We start from the raw sequence: 6,935 nt of genomic DNA on the forward strand, positions 1-6,935 counted from the left end.
CAAATCTCTCTAAAACTACCAGTTTTAAGAGATAAGAAGAGTGGAAAATGAACTCTTAGGACAAATACATCTTCAACATATATTGTTCCAATTATTCCTTTTAAGGCATATTCAACAACTGGTGAAACTTGTGTTGGCTGTAATTATGTGTCTTTCTCCATGGGTGCATGTATACATGAGAATATGTATGTGTGTGAATAGTAACATACATGTGTACATTATGGCTTATATCATCATTTATTCCTTGCTAACAAATAAAGTAAGGAATCACTAAACTTTTAACAGAAACTTTGTAGTTTAAGTCGTAACTCTTCACTCTGCTCCTTTACACAAAGACTGCAACTTCTCATTAATAAAGTTTCCATAAACTCTGAAATGCACATACTTAGTACTTAATGTCTGTTATCATAAATCTTAAATACTTTACAGAAAAGTTTTATACCTGCCAAACAGTCCTATTTTTGGCATATATAAGCAAAATCTCAAAATTAAGCATATTTAAAACATTAAAACTTTTAACAAACCTTAACACTTGCTGCAATGTTCATTTTGACAGGTGCCTTGTATAGAATAATTGAATTTCTCCTCCTACACATCTCTTGAACTACAAATATCTGGAATTATTTTGTTTTTGGCATGTCTATCTTGATTTTATTCTTAATTGTGTGCTTATGTAAGAAATACATGATTCTATAATTTCACAACAATTCTTTTGAACTTACTTTTTGTTGAATTGCCTAGCTTAATAAAATCAATTAAACATTATACTTTATATATAAAAACTGTTCTGTGCTCAATTTAGCATCACATACCCTAACAATGGAACGATACAGAGAAGATTAGCATGCACCCTGCGCAAGGATGACATGCAAAGTCTTGGAGCGTTCCATATATTTACAGCAACAGATGCTGAAACGTATGTGGCCACAAGGGAACGGTACTGCATTCTTGGTGGGAGTGTAAATTTGTTCAACTACTTTGGAAAGCAGTATGGAGGTGCCTCAGAAGACTCCACATAAAACTCCCCTATAACACAGTAATCCCACTTTTGGGGATTCATCCAAATGATCATAAAAAAGACCATACTAAAACTACCAGCACAACTATGGTTATTGCAACATTATTTACGATAGCTAAGATATGGAACCAACACAGATGCCCCCATTAGATGAATGGATCAAGAAAATGTGTTATATATACACAATGGAATTCTTTGCCTCCATCAGAAAGAATGATATCGCCCAATTTGTTAGGAAATGGAAAGACTTGGAAAAAATTTATTGAGTGAAGTAAGCCAAGTCCAAAGAAATATAGGTCCCATGATTTCCCTTATTTTCAATAACGAATGTATGTCTGGGATAAGCAGAAAAGTTCAAAAGATATGTGCATATAACCAGATAAGATGATGTTAAAGAAATTGAACCCCATGATAGGGACACAAGTGGGTTTTTGTTTCTTGCTATTGTTTCTAACGTACTTATAATGTGTGATGTCATTTTTTTTGTTTTTTGTATGTTTCTCCCCACACTATAACCCCTGTTTTCTCTGTATTTGAAGTTGGTACACTTACATCTTGTATGTATGCTTCTCTAATTTGGGGAGGGGAAGGGAAAAAATGCTCAAATAGCGATACAGGTTGACCCATTGTAACAATGAGATGCACAAGACACTATGTTGAAAAATGAACTTTACAATTTAGGCGGAGGAAGGAAGGGGGAGGGGAGTGTACTTGTGGAGGTGGGAGGGAAGGGATGGTAGGGGAAATATAAAGGAGGAGGTAACAATGCTTGTTAGGAAACTTACTAGTTTCCATGTTCATGTAAATGTGACCCCTCTGCACAGTATTATTACCATAAAAAAACATATAAAAATTTTCTTAGGTGGAAGAGTTTATTTCCTCTATTTTACCCATATAATATTGTTAATAAAGAAATTAATTCAGAACACTGATATGAAGGTAATTTGAATAAATGTGTGTGTGTGTGAGTGCGGCAGCGCGCAAGCATACACGCACGTGCATGAGAACAAACACCTTGCATGTATATTGGAATGCTCAGAATTTAAATCAGGGCTTCAAGGCCTTACTAGGCCTTTCCTATCTAGATTGGTGAGCTACGATATAAGCAATTCTTGGCTCTTTGCTAGTTCATTAAACATTTTGAAAAATAATTTCATGAAGTTTTATTTTTGGTCCTGATTGGCTCCCAAGTGTTATCCACAGATCTCAGTCTCCTGAGCAAATATTCAGAGTAGATAGGATTATAGGTGAGACCAGCCAGCACAAGGCTTTTAGAACAATTTTAAAAGTAAAAGAAAATTTACTTCATGGGGGCCTGTTTTATCATCACCGAATCACTTTTGAGTGATTATATGTCAATTTAATTCGTTTGGGGATTGTTAAAAGATAGTAAGTGATGATATTTAAAAGTTTTAGTACTTTTTAAAAAAGAAACTGGAACTGTGGGACAGAAGAAATTTGGCTGTCTTCGGACCTCAATTTGTAAGCTCAGCTCTGTGCATGATAACCTAAGGTCACCAACACACTCTGTGTTGAAGACAAAATGTGACAGAAAACAATCACCATGGGAAATATTTGCTATGCTATTATTTCTTGGACAATATGAATATTGAATTGAGAGTATAAGAGAATGGAGAGATTTTACCCACCTTTTTGGCATTGCTGAAAGACTTTTGGAAACTGACTCATTTCCTTCCTCACTGTGTGTATCTTTGGGCCATGCACTTACAGTTTTTTACTACAATTTTTCCCAACACTACAATGGTAATAACATTAGCATTATACCAAATGTTATCTTAAGAAGTAAGAGAATAAAAGTTGTGAAACACTTAACATAAACCTATGAATGACCTTTGAGTTTAGCCAGCATTCTTTTTTAAATATTAAATAGAATATGATAAGTAGTACAGAAATCATTACATGTAGTGTTAGCAACCAGAAGTAATATCTATTGACCATGCTCAGCTTCCAAGTAAGCCAGGTGGATAACTTCTCATGCTGTAAATCAAACTGGTTATCTTATGTCGTGATAGTGTAAAAATATCAGAGACAGAACAATGAAGGAATGTTGTAGACTGAGGTGAAAGCCATATAAAAATGTGCAAACTTGAAAAAACATAAAAGTATCGGAGCAGTATACTGTGTTTTACTTCATTTAAGTTACATAGCAATGATAAGGAAGATCTAGAAGAATAAAATGTCTTTTTGATATTTTATCATAGGTCCTTAGAAGGATGAACACTTTCCTCATTCTTGTAGAGGCATCATCAGATGAGGGGAACTGTATTTTTTGTTTGCTTCCTTCCATTTATTCTTCAGTTTGAAATCTGAACTACATGAGACTGAAAGAAAGAAAGTGAAATTAGCCGTACAGGCTTTGGAAAGAACAATCAAAGTAAAATAAATAAAATATATAAAGCCTTGTAAAAGGTCTAACTAAATTGAGTTACATAGTCTCAAGCGTTAACAGAAAATGATTTAAGCAATATCATGTTATTAAAAATTTAAAAATTTTAGGAGCTGCTTAATTTTTTTCCTTTCTACTACCTTGATTAATTATTGATTTTCTATAGAGAGATTAAAGATGGGATTAACAAGAAACTTGATTAAAAGTGGACAAAAGTTCTGAATAGACATGTTTTCCAAAAAGCCCTGAAAATTGCCTGCGGATTTACAAATTTGTATTTAATGCAACTTCTGTGCTAGCTTAATGCTTTGTGAGCAGAAGTCATTAGAGAAATGCAATTCAAAATTACTTTGATGCTACTTCTTAACTAATATAACTCTTATAAAAAATATCCAAGGAACCAGGTGTGGAGGTAAAGGCTGGTAATTCCAAGTGATTGGAGGGTAGAGTAAAAGGATTTGAGTTTAAGGCCAGTCTTGGGTACTGCACATAGTAAAAACCTGCCCTTTAAAAAAACTCAAAAATGTAATAATGTTGGCTGGCGACAGTGTGGAGAAAAGGAAATTTTCAACACTCTTGGTCAAAATACAGGTTAGTGTTCTCGTTGTAGAAAGTAGTATGCAGTTTTCTAAAGAAATCCAAAGTTGAAATATCATCTGTCCCACCAATCGTGTAATTATTTCTCTCTGGGTAACTCATAAATATATCTGTAATTCATTGTTATTCACATTATTCACAACAACAGCTAAGATAGAAATCGAAGTCCAGTGTTCACCTACAAACAAATAAAGCAACTGTGGTACATGCACAAATATCTTTTTCTGTTGATTCCAAAGTACTTTTTTTATTGTTTTCCTGTTTCCATGTGATTAACCTCCAAATTAGAAATCCAGATATATGACTTAATTTAACCAAAACTATTTATTGAGTATATGGACCTTCTACTCTCTGCATTCTTCACACTAAGATCACCAAATATGATGAGTCTGGAATAATTAGTCTCTTTTTGACCTATGTTAATATTCTTTACAATGTGAGTGAAATGTTTAAAAGTAGTATTTGTTTTAGATTAATTGCTCTGAAGAGACAATAAATGATATTATCAAAGCTTAAAAATGATTTGATTTAAAATTTAGAATTCAGGAAATGGTGTTGACCACTCTGGTTACTGGAGCCTTCACTACAACCTCATGAGCCAATTTTTATTGATGAAGCAAAAATCTGACGTTAGACATTTATGAATAAAAAAATCATGTCATCCTGAATATGTAGAGCTACATGTAAAACATAGAAAATTTAGCTTCTAAATACCTGAATATGCTAGTACATTTAATTGCAGGGTAAGTACTTGTTCTGAAAGGAGATAAAATTGAAATTATTTTGAAATGTAAACCTAAGTATTTATTTGAATAAAAGACAATGTTTAAAATATCACTCATTCAAGAAACAAGATGTACAGTTAGTTGTTTTTCATGCCAATTATGTTCTCTAAACTTACTACAAATACTAGATTAGTAAACCTAAGTCATTGCTTTGCAGGGAAATAGCAATTCCATTTCTTAAAACTCATGACAATAACTTTTTCTCAAACAATTGCTAAGTAACCGTTTTATATTTTTGTCATGGAATCTTATTTGATAAATTTTTATTCATTAAGTTAAATAATTGGCAAACAATATAAATTATGCATGGACAAAGTTTATCTAACACGAGTTTTTTTTTTTTTCAGAAGATAGATCATGGCTCTCTTAAAGAACATTAGAAGGCAGTGTGTTCTTTATTAATTTTTAGTTATTTTGTTAATAGATATTAATTGTCAGAAGTGACAATTCCATAAGATCTTTAACGGTATTTGATTATACTCCCTCTATTTCTTTCTCATTACTCCTTCCTCCAAAGATCTTCTGTTTTTCACATAAAATTACATCTTTATATATGCACATATAAACTAATTTGGAAGATTTAAGCTAAATTGCAAGTTAATTCAAGATGTACAGTGAATTAATAGAATAAATAAAAACCTGAATATCTTTTGTTAACTTTTGAATTGAGCTATCATTATTATTATTTTTAGGGTTAGGATCTCTGACAGAATTAGAATTAGGATTAGAGAAATAGAAAATTTAGGTTCATCACAGGATGAACCATTGCAACAATGATACTCACAAGACACTATGTTGAAAATGAAGTTTATACCACGGGAAGGGAAAGGTATGAGAAGTGGGGAGGGATGGGATAGTGAGAGAACAAGAAAGAAAGGGGTAACAATGCTCAACAAGAAACGTATTCCTTACCTTATATATGTAACTAATCCCTCTTTAAAGCATCTTTTCAACAAAATAAAAATTTTAAAAATAATGTAAAATAAAACCTGACAGGACAGAGAAAAACAGTTAAAAATTTATGTTCAAAATGCAAGTAAAAGTTAGACCTACACGCTGAGCAAGAGTTAGGATAAATATGAAAAAAGTGGCTTGCTACTAACATGATGATTCGGTTATACGTAGGTTTAGGATTAGGAAAGGTGTGCCAGTTAGAATGGGGTTAAGATGAGAAAAACATGTAAGACATTGTGTAAAACTGCCACATATTTTAAGAAGAATGAATGAAAACCAGTCTGTGTTACTTTAAACATTCAGATATAATTTGGTTTAAAGTGTGAGATACATTTTTGTTCCGGTTAGGGTTAGGGAAGGATAAGCTTTAAGGTGAATTTCAGTTTTCCAATTAGAATTAGAAGCCAAAAAAATGTGTGATTGAATAGAATCTAGACAATTTTCCTTACATTAACCATTTGGTGTTAAATCAGAATGTGATTTAGATTAGTTTTCTGGTTAACTGGAGTTGAGGATAGAGTAAAGAAATGGGTTAAACTAGTGGCTCAGGCCTATTATCCTAGCTACTCAGGAAGCTATTTTCTGAGGATCGCAGTTCAAAGGTAGCCCAGGCAGGAAAGTCCATGAGACTTTTATCTCAAATTAACCACTATAAAACATAAAAGCGGTGCTGTGGCTCAATTGGTTAAATGCACACCTTGGGCTAAAGAACTCAGGGATTATGCCCTGGCCCAGAGTGCAAGCCCCACGACCGACAAAAAGGAAAAAATAAAAAAAGAAATGTTAAATATTAAGTAAAGCTGAACCTTTTTTTAGGTTCTAGGAATTCAGGAAAAGCTGGGATAATGGAAGTACAATGTATTTCATAAAATCAAGATTTGAGATCAATGGGTATAATGATGCCTGTTATGGAACAAAATACATTCAGAGTTAAGAGTGAAAAATCTTTAGGGTTTACAGAAAACCTACAATTTATTTCAAGAATTACCAATGGAATTTCAGTTAGGATTGCACAAAATGAGCATTTTTCATAAATTTTAGAATTGGGATAGGATTAGTGTCAAGGTAATGGTTAGTTAGGATTCCAGCAATGGTTAGGCTTAGTGTGAAGGAGAAAAAAAAATGAGGGTCTAATTGAAGGTAAATTTTAATATAAGCCTGGTAAGAATTAGAA

At 32.7% G+C, this 6,935-nt stretch overlaps 1 non-coding gene across 1 annotated transcript; it reads left to right on the forward strand.

Moving 5' to 3' along the window:
• Positions 1-789: 789 nt before the first annotated feature.
• Positions 790-896, forward strand: LOC122095816. Its single transcript, XR_006145210.1, has one exon. It is a non-coding gene; the product is annotated as a U6 spliceosomal RNA (small nuclear RNA).
• Positions 897-6,935: the final 6,039 nt, after the last annotated feature.

Source organism: Dipodomys spectabilis, unplaced genomic scaffold, assembly GCF_019054845.1.
Source record: "Dipodomys spectabilis isolate Male_0828 unplaced genomic scaffold, ASM1905484v1 ptg000362l, whole genome shotgun sequence".
In the NCBI taxonomy this organism is placed as follows: Eukaryota; Metazoa; Chordata; class Mammalia; order Rodentia; family Heteromyidae; genus Dipodomys; species Dipodomys spectabilis.